Below are 17,158 nucleotides of genomic sequence, written 5' to 3'. Positions count from 1 at the left end.
TCCTTTTCCCTCCAACCTAGTGGCTCGAATGTGAACGCCATGGCTACCTTGGAATGTGAGGTGGAAGCTGTATGTTGAAGATATCAGAAGAACAAATAGAAAGAGCTGGACCCCTGATGATCATAGAGCTGTGGAGAATGCTCTGGACCACCAGAGATGAACAAGAGAGAAATGAGCTTCTTTTGCATTTAAGTCAGTGTCACTTCCACTTTTATTATCACAAAATAGGCAAGCCTAATTTGAGCTAGTACTGGCAAGTTGCTTACTTTCCCTAAACTTCAGTCTCCTCCTGTACAAAACAGAGACAGTTATCTAGAGATGTGAGCAGTAAACAACACATGTGTATAATGTACGTGGCAGAACACTTGGCCTGTAAGGAGCACTTGACACAATTTTGAGTAACTGTTATCCCCATTTTACAGATGGTAAAACTGTGATGGGTGGCAAAGCCAAGGCTTGAACATGAGTCTTTCCCCAGAACCTCTTCTCTTAACTATTATAATACAATAAGTCATTCTTTTGGTAAAAGGAAAGGGAATAGACAAAATTAAGGCTACAAAGATAGATGAATTTGATAGTAAATTTGGAAGAGGAAATATAAATCTGTAGGTAATAGAGAGACCTCAGGTGTTCTTAGAGCGGGAAAGGAAGCATTAGAGACATAGAAATGTAAGCCGCTTGTCACCTTTCAGCAAGCTCCTTCCTTTGCTTGATGCACCATAATCCTGGCATGTTCAGAAGACTGTTGTTGTTGTTGTTACTGTGATTTGGTTCTTGACTCTGCCTCCCAAATGCCCTCCAAGATATGATGTGGAAGAGGCACCGAGCAGTAACTTGGACGTGACTTATTCTTGACTTGACTCTTGGCCAGGGCTCATAACCAATCCTGAAATTTATCTTTTTACTGTTGTTTGGATGATCAGGTATAAATATACAGTTTAATTATTTACTTAATTAAGTCAGTGATTTGCTGCCGATCCGATATGTTTGACAATATTTTGGTGCCACCTGTTTCCTAATGGGACTTAATCTTCAAAAGATGTTTCCAAAATAGCCACCAAGTAATTACACACGTACAAAAACAAGCCACAGAAAACAAACCTTTCACTCCTCTGAATTGCATTCATGGACACATATTCACACACAATTTACGTGTGGTGGGACAACACAATGTATCCCACCATTTGTAGTTGTTTTAGGTATTATGTGTGTGACCTGATGGTTTATATTACATATCCAAGCTATTAGGTAATATAGGAAAATTGGCCTATGTTGGCCCTGGGAAGCAGGCTGAAGAGCAGACTCTTTGTGTGACCTTAGACAGGTCAGTCTCCTTCTCTGGTCTTTAGCTCTGATGTGCATATAATCCAGGTCCCCATCTGGCACTTGGATGTCTTCTTCATTGTATGCTGTTCCTGTTATATGGATGCTACTCTATCGTTGGATATATTTTGTTACTAAAAGGTCCCTCTTGAAATATGGGCCTGGGTGAAGGTTGACTTTGTGACCTTGAATGAGGTCCTTGTGACCTTGAATGACCCTTTCCCTTCCCTGAGGCTTATTATTCTGTAAAATAGAAGTAGTAATATCCAGTATTGGTTATGCAACCTTACTCTGCTGGATTACCTTGTCATATAAAATAGCATTTAGGTCAAGAGAGTGGCTGTGAAATCAAAATGCGTGGGTTGGAATTCCTGCTTCACCACTGACCAGCAATAAGCCCTTGAGAATGTTATGTAGTCTTTCCAAGCCTCGGTTCTCCCATCTGAAAAATGAGGTTCCTGATAGTACCTTCCTCCTAGGAATATTGAAGTTTAAATAAGAGGATGCCTGAACAGTAGCTGATGTACAGCAAGCTCCCAATAATGTTAACTGTCATTATTACAAGATTGTTTTAAGAGCTTCATTTGAAAACCTGCTTTGAAGGACAAAGTAGTCAATTCTTTTTAATTTTTCAAAGTATGTGATACTTGTACACCAATTAAGAAATATCCTGTGGATTCAAAAAAAACTTTATCCAGATTTTGTAGGAGAAAAACAAGGCGAAGAAGATTTAAATGACTTACATAAGGAGTGACCTTGGAAATTGTTTTTTTTTCCACCAATCAAGGAAGAGCTCTTATAGTTCAGAAGACTTCATTTCGGCTTGCAAGAAAATTAAATTATTGTTTACAGAACTGTCTTGTTTTTTCTTCAGATTTCATGGCTCAGATTGAGTGGTCAAATTATTTTTCATATGTGTTTCCTCCCCCTACTCCTAATCGTGGAAAGAATTATTAATTATTAAATAAATAAATAAATTAGTAAATAAATGCTTTTGAGCGCCTATTACGTACCAGGTGCTGTCCTAGGACTGAGAGGCATAGCAGTGAATAAGACGGTCAAGTCTCTTTCTCTACTTCTCATGTGCATATTCTAATGAGCCACATACACCGCCTGGCCCCTACCACAGGATGTCCAATAGTGAATTAGGGACACAGAGACAAAGCAGGAGGGGGACTGTGTTCCAATTTTGACACAGTAGTAAGGGAAGAACTTTATGAGAAGGTGCTGGTTGAGAAACTTGTTTGAAGCAAGGAAATAAGCATTTGGGTATCAGGGAGAGAGTGACATGCTGGCTTACTAGACAGTCTCAAAAAGGCCAGCATAGTTGCAGCTGAGTGAGGGAAAGAGTGGGAGGAACCAAGGTCAGAGTGACAGCCAGAGACTGGACTGTGCGAAGCGGAGGGTCAGATTTAGGTTTTAATATGACTGTGGTTCCTGTGTCAAGAATAGATCATAAAGGCTGAGAAGAGAAACAGAGAGACCAGATTGGAGGCTGTCATGGTGCATTCATGTAAGCGAGATGACAGTGACCTCAACATCAGGTGTGGGAGAGTTGGAGATAGTAAAAGTGATAAAATTCTGGACTTGGTTTAAAGACAGATTCAACAGGATTTGTGGGGTACTGGGGAAGTGAAAGGATTCAAGGATGCCTCCTAGGTATTTGACCTAAGCAACTAGAGGAATGCATTCATTCCAGAGATGGAGAATGCTAAGTGAAAGAAAAGGGCCATTTTTTTCTTTTTAAAAATTTTTGAGGATAGGATCAAAGGTTTCCTTTTGGCCATAATAAGTATGCCTTAAATTTACAACGAGGATGCATCACCGCATAGATGCTGTTGAAGCTGAGGTCCTGGATCTAATAAATATGTAGCAAGTATGCTACAGTAGAGTTAAAAGTGTTTCAGAGTCTTCCACCAGGAATGCTCCAATGTTTAATGGTAAGGAAAATTGGTGGGAACCAGGAAAGGAGACTGACAATGGGAAACCGGGAATGAAGGAAAAATACCTGGTCATCAAGTATACTTGTTTCCTAGGGTTGCCTGCTGAAAACGATGGAAGTTTATTTGCTCAGAGTTCTGGTGCCGGAAATCGGCAGTGCCAGCTCCTTCTAAAGCCTCTAGGGCAGGAGTCCCCAAACTACTGCCCACAGTCTGCATGCGACCCCCTGAGGCCATTTATCCGGCCCCCTGCCGCACTTCAGGAAGGGACACCTCTTTCATTGGTGGTCAGTGAGAGGAGCACAGTATGTGGCGTCCCTCCAATGGTCTGAGGGACAGTGAACTGGCCCCCTGTGTAAAAAGTTTGGGGACGCCTGGTCTAGGGTAAGATCCTTTCTTCCTTCTTCCAGCTGCTGTGGTTGCTGGCAATCTTTGGTGTTCCTTTGTTTACGGCAGCGTAACTCCAATCTCTGCTGTCTTAATATGTCCTTCTTCCCTGTGTCTAGATGCTCTATGTGTCTTTAAATCTGTCTTTTAAAGTACCCCAGACATTGAATTTATGGTCCATCCTAATCCAGTGCAACCTCACCTTAACTAGACTCCATCTGTGACGATCCTATTTCCACATAAGGTCACATTCACAGATACTGGGCTTAGGAATTCAACCCAACTCTTCTTGGGCATGATTAAACCCACAACAGAAGGTAGTAACAGTTTCTGGTTGACTCTGTATTTTATATCTTCTGGCAGCACTACCTGATAATCATAATGAATATTCAGCTTTTAATTCTCCCTTCATTAGTCATTTGGGGAAATTCAACATAACAGCAATTTTCAGGTAGCAATTAGGCAGGATGTTAAGAAAGTATTCACCTGAAAGAAGGTTTCTGTGGTCAGATACATTGAAACAATGCTCTGGTAAACAAGCATTGTTACTTGTTTATTGTTACTTGTTTAAGTTGTAGGACTTAGTGCCTTCAGTGGGTGAATGAGCATTAGGGATCTCCAAGGAAAGGTATGGAGCAAACAACATTCCCGTTAGTTTTCAGAACCTTCAGGTCATAGAGCATATCATGTTCAAATGAAGGGGAAGGCATGGATGTCTGGAATGTGGAATTCTGAGGGAATGCTAAGGTACTGAGAAATAAGAGAAGATGGCCCTACAAATGACTTATAAATAACCTTCAGCACTTTATCCTCTGGAGAATGCTCCTGTGCACATTGCACCATTTATTCACAATCAGCAGATTCCATTATGCAGATGAAATTCTGGGGAAACAAATCTGACATGAGGAAAGAGAGAGAGAGAGAAAAGTTTAATCTACCTCAGACATTTTATTTCATTTTAACCTTCTCAGGAAAATGTTTCCTCTGTAATGTTTCCAATGGATTTGAGTTGATCCTATTATGCTCTACATTTATTCATTCTTTTCCAACTAATATTCGAACATTGATCTGGAGCCCACTGTGGGCCAAGTACATTATGTATATCATCCCATTTAATCTTTCCCATGCCCTAAAATGTTTTCCCCTTTTATAAATGAGAAAACTGAGGCTAAGAGAGGTGAAGCAACTTGTACAATATTACAAATTCAGTAATGATGGTAATGGTATTCAATTCTAGTGTTGTCTATCTTTTAAACGCATGATTCATCCAGATTATTCTGGATGCCTTTGGCTTATTAGTTTGTTTTTTGGAAGGAAGAAGGACAATTGTTATTAATTCTCATTAATAACTTGCTACTCTCCTATCTTAACCTCACATGGAATATCAGATAAGGGAAAGCAAGTTATTAATGATAGTAACAGTAGCCAATAAAAATTGTGTTCTTACCATTTGGCAGACATTTCTGGCTGAAACATTCACAACTTTCTTATAAGGGTTTTTTTTTTTAATATATATTACCATTGCCCAGATAAGATAATGGAGGCTTGGAGTGACTTTCCAGCTAGTAAGCATTAAAGCTGGGATTAGATACCGAGTCTGACTCTAGAGTTCAGAATTTTATGCCATTTTTTTTCCTTTTTGCTATATTTAAATGGGCCCTTCCATTTGATGGTGTTGGGAGGTTGTAAGTATAAATGATGGTGCTTATTTGGAGCATTGCATTAAGAAGGATCCTGAAGCTCTCTCTGGGCTCAGTGAGAAAGAGTGATACTCAGGTTTGGTGACGTCTGCCCTGGGGATGGAGACCACAGGCATGCGTGCTGTCATTGCTATTTTGGCTTAGCTCATCCACTGTTCTGAGGCACCTGTCTTGTTTTCTCATTTCCTCTTTTTCATTTTTCCCAATTTCAAAGTACCAAATGGATAGTTTGCAGGGGAACAGCCAGGTTAGAATCATTATGAGAGTAGTATAAATAAATTATAATGCTACCTGACAGCACCTTGACATTGTACTACTATTTAAGAGCACTGTCATATCCTGTAGAGTTAGTTGACCCCCACAACAGGCTAGCAAGGTAGGTAGCATATGGTTTATTCTCCCACTTTAAAGATAAGGAGACTGAGGCTCAAGGAGACACAGTGACCCCCTCAGGCCCTCACATAGTTTCTAAGTAACATTCACAGGTTTAAACACAGGTCTTCAGCCTTCAAATCCAGTGACCTTGCTACTACACAAACACTTATCTTAGTCTGGTCTAGTCGTCATTGTAGCTATGCTCAGAGAGTTGGGGTAAGACCAAGATAGAAGTGAAGTTAGTCCTGAAGATACATTACGTTGGTGCAAAATTAATTGTGGTTTTGATCATTGCTTTTAATGGCAAAAACTGCAATTACTTTTGCACCAACCTAACAATTTGGGTGAGATGTAATGGGCATGGCTGGGAAGGAGTACAGTTTAGAGATTAAAAACATTTCAGTATCTCTCCTCTTCGCAGCCAACAATTCTTTCCTATATAATGATAGTATAACAATAACTAATATTTTTAGGTACTTATTCTAAGCTGGGCAGTGTGCTAAATGGCTTGCCTGGCTGATATAATTTAATCTTAAATACAGTCTTGCAAATGAGGCCCAATTTGTGCCCCCATTTTACAGATGATGAAACTGAGTCTTGGCAGGGTTTACTATTTGCTCCAGCTGGGAAGTTTCTGAGCTAGGATCAGAATGTATGCGGTTCCGGAGCTAGCTCCCTCATCCAGTGTGCTCCTCTGCCTCTGTGAACTCCACTGTCAGGCGAGCTGGGAACCATGGACACCCTTTTGATATCTATTTTAAGATTCCATAGCTGTTGTTTGCTTATAAACATCAGATCTGCAGCTGATGTAACACACAGCACAGACTCACTGCATGTCACAGAGCTGGCTGCATCAGGTTGGGGCCGAGACCCAGCCAGGCAGTTGCACGCCTGCTATAAATACAGCCCTTTCAGCTGATGCAGCCAGAGACGTAAAATCTTCCCTTCCAGAATTCTGACTTCAAATACATTTTTCTCCCCCGGCTTTCTGTCTTTCCTCAAATACCCATATAAATCCTCAAGTTTGTTGTTACTTTAACCTGGATCTATTTTTTCCTGCTTTGTATTGTTTTTAAACAGAAAAAAACCTGCTTTTTTAAAAAACCCAATTTAATACCCCATTTAGAGTTGTCTTGCCAATCAGAAAATGAAATACAATCACATCAGGCAAGGCTTTAAGTTCAGCCCTGTCTTCATATTTTGCCATTTGAGTCCTGAAATTTACACAGCCTCATTCCCACTCTAATTGATTCCTCTAACCTGACCATGACTTTTACCATCCTGTGGTTAGAACACTCAACTGGCCTTATTTCTCTGCTGTCAGATCATATATCACCTTTAAAAAGACCCATACTGTCAGGAAGTTTATGTCTCAAATTTAAGATTTCTTAAATGAAACAAGAACTGCCGGGCAGTTTAGAGAGCTTAATATGAATAATAAAACATTCAAATATGAGGGTTTTTTTTTCTGAAAACTTTATAAAAAAACAAGACAATAACATCTCCCTGTATTACAGACATGCTACATTCAATCAATTTCTTTTAGCCTTATAAAACTTATAACAACAGGAATCTACTCTCACTTGAATGATAGTATCATTAGACTTGGGCTTGCAAAGGGTAACCCTTGCCCTATCTGTTAAAACAGGAAGAGACTGGCCAAGGCAATTGAAGCTCTGAGAGAATATAATTGGTATGTTTAATCTGCTTCAAAAGTCACACTGCGTAGACTTAGAGAACACTCTGTTCATCACATTATGTCGTTATGTTTGCAAATACTACCAAAAATTGCAAAGAGACCTGGGAGTCTTGGCAGAACACACATCAGGCTGAGAGATCACAGTCCTTGACCCCTAGGTTCAGGTGTGGTACCTAGAGCCACCATTTACTATATAACGGGCACTTTCAGTCTTGACTTAAACCTTCACAAAAATCTCTGGACAGGATTATTCTCCTCGTTTGGCAGAGGAACATATTGTACCCTTTAATAAAGAAATTCAAGAAAGTCTCTTAAGGATATGAGCCAAGAAAATAGAGAATTGGAATTTGAGCATGTCTGACTGATGCCTGCCTCTCCTCTTAGCCAATGTACTGGCTCATTGTGTGTTCTTTGACCACTTCCCATCATGTCTCAAGTTTCCTCAGAGTGGAGGAAATATAGTGCCACATTTTCTTTGTCCAGTCTATTATTGATGGGCATTTGGGTTGGTTCCAGTCTTTGCTATTGTACTCAGGGCTACAATGAACATACGTGTGCATGTGTCTTTATAGTAGAACAGTTTATAGTTCTTTGGGTATATACCCAGTAATGGGATTGCTGGGTCAAATGGAATTTCTATTTCTAGATCCTTGAGAAATCACCACATTGTCTTCCACAGTGGTTGAACTAATTTACACTCCCACCAACTGTGTAAGAGTGTTCCTATTTCTCCACATCCTCTTTAGCCTCTGTTGTCTCCAGATTTTTTAACGATCGCCATTCTAACTGGCATGAGATGGTATCTCAATGTAGTTTTGATTTGCATTTCTCTAATGACCAGTGATGATGAGCATGTTTTCATATGTTTGTTGGCCTCATATATGTCTTCTCTTGAAAAGTGTCTGTTCATATCCTTTGCCCACTTTTTACTGGGTTGGTTGGTTTTCTTGTAAATCTATTTTAGTTCTTTGTAGATTCTGGATATTAGCCCTTTGTCAGTTGGGTAGACTGCAAAAATTTTTTCCCATTCTGTTGGTTGCTGGTTCGCTCTAATGATGGTTTCTTTTGCTGTACAGAAGCTCTGAATTTTAATTAGATTAGGGACTTGGATAAATCTGGAAACCATCATTCTCAGCAAACTGACACAAAAACAGAAAACCAAACACCGCATGTTCTTACTCATAGGTGGGTGTTGAACAGTGAGAACACATGGACTCAGGGAGAGGAGCCTCACACACTGGGGGCAGTTGCAGGGGGGCTAGGGGAGGGACAGCAGGAGGTGGGGAGGGTGGGAAGGGATAAAATGGGGAGAAATGCCGGATACAGTCAAAAGAGGAACAGAGGCAGCACACACCTGGTTAGGTACGCACCTATGCAACAACCCTGCATGACCTGCACATGTTCCCCAGAACCTAAAGTTAAAAAAAAAAAAAGATTGCAGTTGGACTAAAATCTTTAAAAAATTATGTTAACCATGTAAACAGCTAGCTTTAAAAATATTTATATTCTTATGCTCATATCTAAGACACAACTGACCGGTGGAGGAGTATTGAAGAGTAATTATAAGCAAGGACTACAGAATTAGACAGATCTATCTTCTCTATCACATACTAGTGATATTGCTGGTATAGCAAGTATTGGAATGGAAATCATAGTGTGTTGCCCAATAAGCCTCTGCAGGGCTTGTTGTCCTCTGTGAATGGAAATCATAGTGGGGCAACCCCATGGTGTTATGAAAATGACATGGGATAATAATACCTGCAAGGCACTTAGCATAGGGCCTGGCACACATGGCGGGTGCTTGGTCAGCGTTAGTAAATGAGAGAACATCTAACGTGGTGGCACATGGGGCAACCTGTGATCTCTTCTCCATACAGCAGCCAGAGGGATCATTTAAAATAGAAACTTGCTAACGTTGCTTGTGTGCTTAAGACCTCAACAACTTCTTGTCACACTTAGGATGAAAGGCAGACTCCTTATCGTGGCCTCATTTCCCACCTAAGGCTTGAAGGTTAAGGCAACACAGAAAATCTGGAGGATCTTCTGAGTCTTTTTTTTTTTTTTTTGAGACAAAGTCTTGCTCTGTCACCTGGCTGGAGTGCAGTGGCCAGATCTCAACTCATTGCAGCCTCTGCCTCCTAGGTTCAAGTGATTCTCCTGCCTCAGCTTCCCAAGTAGCTGAGTCTACAGGCATGTGCCACCATATCCAGCTAATTTTTGTGTCTTTAGTAAAGGTGGGGTTTCACCATGTTGTCCAGGATGGTCTCAATCTCTTGACCTGGTGATCCGCCTGCCTTGGCCTCCCAAAGTGCTGGGATTACAGGTGTGAGCTACCAAAGTCAGTTTATGAGTCTTTTGATTATTTTTCTTATGAAATAATATAATCCCCTTAACCTTCCAGGGCTTTTTGACCTTGTGTCCCTCCCTGCCACCTTCCCAGCTATCAGCATTATGAAAACTGAATGAACTGAATCTTTCTTCAGGAAGGAACCATGACAAGGAAGCTAGAAGGAGCAGAATACAGAGGTGATTTAAATCTCAAATTCAGAGATAATTCTTCACTAATTCTTACCTTCATCTAGTCATCGGCTCTGCATTACATTCTTCTGTGTGCACGATCCAATCCGATCTGTAGACAACCCCACAAATAAGGGGACTGACATTGTTGACACATTTGGGAGGCCAGAAGGCTGAAGCCCAGAGAGGATGAATGACTTGTCCAAGAATGCTCAGGTAAAGAGTGTTGGGACCAGGATGAAAATTCAAGCACTCAACTATATACACATACACATGCATACACACATGCATATAATTTTACTTTTCCCCTCCTTGCTTGTCATTCAGTGTCTGCTTCTCTCTTTTAAAAGAAGATTATTTGCCATTGGGGGATGAGAGTATAAGAAAGGCTTGGAATTTTTACAAAGGATACTCTGGAAAAGTGCCTGGAATCTCTAACACATGGAGACTATATTCTAAAATATATTCTTAAAAATTCCTTTCCATTTTCATTGTTTCCATCTGTGGTGAACAGAATGATCACCCCCTAAAAATGTCTATGCCCTGGAACCTATGAATATGTTACCCTACTGGGCAAAAGCCTTTTTGCAGATGTGATTAAGTTGTAAAGATCTTAAAATGAGGAGATTATCCTCAGTTATCTATGTAGGCTTAGTATAATGACAAGAGTCTTTATAAGAGGGAGGCTGAAGGGTTAGAGTTAGAAAGATGTATAAAGATACTGAGCTGCTGGATTTGAAAATAGAGGAAGGGGTCATGAGCCAAGAAATATGGGCAGCCTCTAGAAACTGGGAAAGGGAAATAAATGGATACTCCCCTAGAACCTCTAGGAGGAATGCAGCTTGCCCCATACCTTGATTTTGGCCAATATGATCAATATCAGACTTCTGACCTCCAGAATTTTTAGATAATACATTTGCGTTGTTTTAAGCCGCTTAAATATCAGTTTGTCCTGATATTTTTACGGTAGCTATTAGTAACTAATATACCACCATCCTCTCTTGCCTGGACAACTTCATCTAACTCCACACTGGTCTCTATCTTTCCACTCTGCCCACCCCAACATACAAAATCTATTCTGCATACAGATTTTGTATAGAGAATCATTTAAAATGGAAACTTGCTAATGTCCCTTGTGTGCTTAAGACCCTCAATAGCTTCTTGTCACACTTCAGATAAAAGGTAGACCCCTTATCATGGCCTCATTTTCCCACCTAATGCTTGAAGGTTAATGAACTTGTCCAGTCACTTCTGGGAGATTAAGGGGAGAGCTGATCCTAGAACCCTAAGATCTGGATTAAGTTCCTCTGTTTGGGGATATGTAAGTACTTTCTTTGACCTGGACTATGTTCCTAAGAACAAGGAAGTGACGAGATTTTCCCCCCAAAACGTCAGAGCAATTGCCATTAAACGTCTGAGGTTTCTAGATGGAAGGCTGAAAGAAACTGGAAAAAAATCTTTTGGAACTTTCTCCTTTCTGCTCTTAGAATTTCCTGTAGTCAGAAATATACAAAGTGTTAGAAAAATCAATGACTCAGGGGAATTCTCTAGGAAAAACAAGGACCATTTTAATAAACTACTTGTTTCCCAAATGCATAAATAATAAATAAATAATAACATATAAAGTATATTCTTATTCCTGTAGCGTTATAAACATGAAATGCCTGCAATCCCAGGCTAGAAACATATGGGTGGGTGTATAGGCAAAGTGTTGCAATAGATCTGCTTTTTCAAAAGAAAATAGAAATCTGGAGTTTCATGTGAAAAAAAAAAACCCCAATTTTTAAATGCTGACCATGGAATGAAACAATTCTTTTAACATTATGAAGACCAAATGGATGGTTTCTATGAACCGAATAGGGTCTATGACAACCTGCTTAAGATGCTGGTCCTACAAACTCTCTAAGAGCCATGATCTCTCTGACACACTGAGGTTCTATGGTTAGGTCTGGCCTCAGTCTGTGTACATGGCTCTCTTCTCTTTGGATCTCGGTTGGCAAGTGGGAGCCCAGAAGAGCAGCCAAGGATTGAGTGCCAGGGATCTCAGGACTCAGCACCCAAAGACCACAACCCTGGGTCATCTCATGTCTTAGGAGTCTGTCATGCCCCTGCTGGGTGCTGAGAGGACAATGACTGTAAGAGCTATGTGCTTCCCTCAATTTAGTTCAACCTTTAAAATACCTGATGGGCCTGTTAACGCTCTAGGATCTATGTATTAGAGGCTTCAGTTACTGAGCTGAAAAATACAGGATCCCTACCTGCAGTGAGTTCACAGTTGGAGAGTCGGGTCATTGTGAGACACATAGATAAATATGTAAGCATCATAATTTGCTCCATGTTCAATATGGATTGATAAAATTGCATGAATCTAAGGATACAAATCCCTGCCTTGGGGGACTGTTAATTCAGGTAGGATTTTTTTGAGAGTAGGTGGCTTGATGGTATGAGTATACCTATGTAACAGTCCTGCACGATCTGCACGTATACCGCAGAACTTAATCTATATAAAAAAAAGAGTAGGTGATCTGAAGTATACCTTAAAAGATGATAAAGGTTTTTTGGGAGTTTTTGTTTGTTTTCAGATGAAGGTGGAGAAGTGTTCTCCAAGAAGTGAGAAACCCTTGAGCAGGGGTCTTTGCTGAAAGTATCATAGATAAGCTCCAGTTAGGGAGAATGAATGTATATTTGAGGAAATTACATGATAAGATGATAAGTTGAAACAGGACATCAGGCAAGTATGGCAAAGAAAATATGCAAAGGAGGAATAAGATGGTGCACCAGAATGAGGGTTGTAGGTCCTCATGCTAGTCTTCTTGGCTTTGCACTGACCTTGCTAAAAGTCTTAGCTTTCTCCCCAACGTAGAATCCGTGCTCATGATCAGTAGAGTGTCAGTGAGGTCAGGGAAGGGGCCTCTTTCCCCCTTACTTCTTCGAGGGCACAAGAAGAGTCCCTGTGGCTGGCCTAGGAGCAGTCACTGGGAAGCAGATTAGGGACAGCATCTGTGTTCAGACCAGCATGAAGAAGTCATATGGTTTGCCCAGCCCGAAAAGAGAAGGATACTGACAGGACAACCTCCTCCTTTTCCCCCATGATTCACTCTGCCCACAACACTGAAAATCCAAGGTCAGTTATCTTGAAACTCCCGATAATCGTAGTTCTAGCAAAAATAGTCTCTTCGAACTCACATACTTTCACTGAATTTTCTCTCTCCTGATCCCCAAAGCATCACTTTCACTGGTTTACCACTGTTCACAAGACAACCTATTCGTTTTGCAGCTTATCTTTCAAGTTTTGTCATTAATTGTTTATTCAAAGGCATGGCAGTGAGGTCTGTTTTGACAATTCTATTTAACCTTCCCCCCAACAATAACTCCCTAACTTTCTGTTTTCCTTTATACTCCCTAGAACATGTACTCTAACAGGACAAGTATTTTTGTTGTTTTATTTACTGCACTATCCTGGCACCTATGACAGTGTCTGACACCCATTAGAATGCCTTTCACATTGACATTTGTTTCACAGATTTTTACTGAGCTCATACTATGTGCTAAGTCTCCATCCTCATGGAACTTACAATCTATCTGCCACTTGACTATCAGACATTCCAGGGGAATGACAGCATCTTATCCATTTATGTATCCCAGATACAGGATGATGTGTAGTACATGGAAGATGCCCTGTAAAGTCTTGTTGAGTGAATTAATCTGCTCAGTGTGGCTCCCTATAATCCAGCCAAACTTGGTTTCTCAATAATCTTGAGAATGTCCATGTCTCCTGAGACCTTTTAACTATTCTGTGCAAAAAAAAAAAAATGGATTTCAAATTCTCTCTCTAATAGCATTCACTCATCTGTAGCGATGCATTGAGATACTAAAAAGATGAGTTCCAGAGAGAAATAGATGTGGCTTCAAAACCTAGTACTACCTGGATGCAGTGGCTCATGCCTGTGATCTCAGCAATTTGTGGGGCTGAGATGGGAGGATTGTTTGAGCCCAGGAGTATAAGACCAGTCTGGGAAATATAGCAAGACCTTGTCTTTACAAAAAAGTTTAAAGAATAGCTGGGCATGGTGGTGTGCACCTGTGGTCCCAGCTGCTTGCGAGGCTGAAGTAGATTGCTTGAGCCTGGGAAGTCAAGGCTGCAGTGAGCAATGATTGCTTTCCAGCCTGGATGACAGAGTGAGACCCCACCTCAAAGAAAAGAAAAAGAAAACCAACACATTGACCTAGTATTGGAACCCCCATACACAGATGACACAATGATCCCAGCATTGCTACAAAAAGGCAGCTCTTAGTGACTCCCTTTGAAAATGGACTAGGACTTAACCAAATGGCGCTGTCATTTACTGCCTTTGTGAGTGTGGTTAACTAGCTTACTTCTTTAAATTTTGGTTTCCTCACCTTTAAACAGAATTGAACGACAGTGTTCCTCTTATTAGATTGGTGTGAGGATTTAGTAAGGTAATGCATTATTAAACACTTGGTACACCAAGTACTTAATAAATGTCAATCATTAATTACGTATAGATTAAAAAAACCTTTATATACAGTCTTATTACATGATTCTAGTACCTCCTTTATAATGCTTGACTCAGTTTGTCTTGCAATACAAATGCTTGCATATTAATCTTCTTTCTAAGTTGCATTCCTTAGGTAGGATATGTTTATGACAGATGAGTGAGGTGGTAAGAATGAAAGGCAGAAGTTAGGCAGGTGATGAATCAAAGCTGAACTTTGCTACTGGGTAGCTGTGTGAGTAGGAACAACAACTTCCCTTCATTTCTGTGACCTCCACTTCCTCATCTGATAAATGGGCATGGCAATGTCTGTAGCAGAGTTGATAGGAACATTCGACAAGATCCCATTTGGACAGTGTCTAGAACACACTTGGTGGTTCATACCTATTAATGCCCGTCTCTTGGATATTAAAATTCTTTTCAGAGGATAGACTGTCCATAAAACCAGTGGCCTTCTCCCTACATCCCTCTGGAATCCTGAGCCTTTTATTATATGCCCTTTTTGCATTTCATGAAATCCCACTGCAGTGGGAAAGCTGGTTGGAAACATCTCCCAGCCTCTTGCGGATGATTGGTTTACACCTAAATCACAAAATCTGATTACAAGTTTGTAAATGTCTTTGCTTGCTGAGAGAGACCCATATTATTAATCGTCATAAAATTAAATTACCCCGTGCATTTCTATTCCAAAAGAAAAACTGATCCATGTTCCCTAGTCAGCCTGCATAATGTAGATGTATAAACAAAAATGGGAGGAGAAAAACACCCGCCATGTTATTTATTCAGTTCTAAAACATTTTCCACACACCATATGGCAGGATTTTTTTCCCCCCTCTCAAGCCTTCTTCACAGATGTAATTATAATTCTTTTCACCTTCCCCAGAGAGATCATCTTGAGTATTGTAAAGATTGTGTGAAACTTGAGACCTTACATGGAACTTTGTTATTATGGCAATTGGTCTCTTCCTCCTTTGCAAAATTCAGCTACTGGCCCAAGGACACTTGTTCTGCTAAGCATCTGGCCTGGGGTTTTCCCTGGGGACTATTAATGATGGGTGAAGGATAAATGCTATCATGCTCACTTTCTTATCTGTATCACCGCCTCTCTGGTAGGTATGCAATTCAGCTGGACTAGTGAGCTGCACGGTCAATCTGAAACATGCCCCTGACCCTCTTTTTCTCTGGTGTCTTTATCATCTTTGGAGTGTTCTCTGATCCCATTTCAGTGCAGACCTTTGCAATATTTCCACATCACATTCTTAGCTTGAGAGACCTTAGCATGTACCTCTCATTTATGTCATACGAAGCCAAGCATGGGATTAAACACTAAGAGACGTTTGCTAAATTCTTGTCTTAGTCCGTTTGGGCTGCTATAACTAAATACCATAAACCGGGTAGCTTATAAACAGCAGAAATTTAGTTCTCACAATTCTGGAGGCTGCGGAATGCAAGATTAAGGTGCCAGCAGATCAGTGTCTAGTGAGGTCCTGCTTTCTGGTTCATAGGTGGCACCTCCTCACTATGTTCTCACATGGACAGAGGGATGATCTAGCTTTCTGGAGTTGTTTTTATAAGGGCACTAATCTCATTAATGAGGGCTCTGCCCTCATATTCCCATTACTAAACAAGAGCCCCAGCTCCTAATACTATCACGTTGGTGATTATGTTTAAACAGCTGAATTTTGAGAAGCCACAAACATTCAGGCCATAGAACTTATCAATTTTAATTTTTCTGGTCCATAGGATTATTAATAATGATTGATTTAGGTCAATCCAGAATTGTATGCAGATTTGGCTAAGCATTCCTAAGAAGGCCAAGACATCCCTGCTTTTTATTAAACACTCTTCTGGTGTTAGACTTTGTACTAAGTGCTGTGCGTACATGATCTTGTTTGTGTTTCCAATAAACACTGCGAGGTGAATATTATTTCACCCAGGTGGAAACTGAGGCTCAGAGCGCTTATGTGCTTGGTCAAGGTCACAAGTGGTTTCTCTGTCACAATGTGGTAATGATAGCAACAGAACAGCGACCTAGTGTTGGACACCCTACACACTTGTGACACAGTGACCCGGACGTTGCTACAAAAAGGCACCTCCTTTGAGAATGAACTAGCACTTAGGAAGCATAAGGAACTTATACCCAAGTTCCCACAGCTAGCAAATGTGTTCTTACCCAGTTCACCACACAAAATATACAGCATGTCACACACCCTCTGAGTTTTAAAACATGGAAACCTAACCTCCATTTATATCCTTGTTTCTATGGGATGATGTGTTCCAAACGCCAAACATCTGAGTTACGAAGGCACTTTTGGCAGCATAACCTGTTTATGTGTTGAAGACTGTCTGTATCTTCCATGCTGATAGGGTGCGTCTGGCAAGAACAAAAATCGTCTTGTGATTTACCAGATGGCAACTCAGTTCTCCAGCTGGATTGGCGATCCCAGGGGACCCATCTCTTCTAGCAGGATTCCAGCAGTAGCACCCTATGCTGCAGCTTCACCACCAGACGTGGGTCTTCCACAGCTCCAACTGGAATTACATGGTTCCCATAGAATGAGAGGGAGGTAACCAGGTTGACAAAATCCCTTGCTTGACATTTTCCTTGGTCATTCCTCAATGGACACATTCAGCATTAGAATAATCACAGCCACATGCATCTTCCAAAGTTTTATATGCAGAAACCACTAGCGCTAAAAG

This window comes from Saimiri boliviensis, chromosome 2 (genome assembly GCF_048565385.1).
Source record: "Saimiri boliviensis isolate mSaiBol1 chromosome 2, mSaiBol1.pri, whole genome shotgun sequence".
NCBI classification, from domain to species: domain Eukaryota; kingdom Metazoa; phylum Chordata; class Mammalia; order Primates; family Cebidae; genus Saimiri; species Saimiri boliviensis.
The sequence above is the reverse complement of the archived record's forward strand: the minus strand, read 5'-3'. Positions refer to the sequence as shown.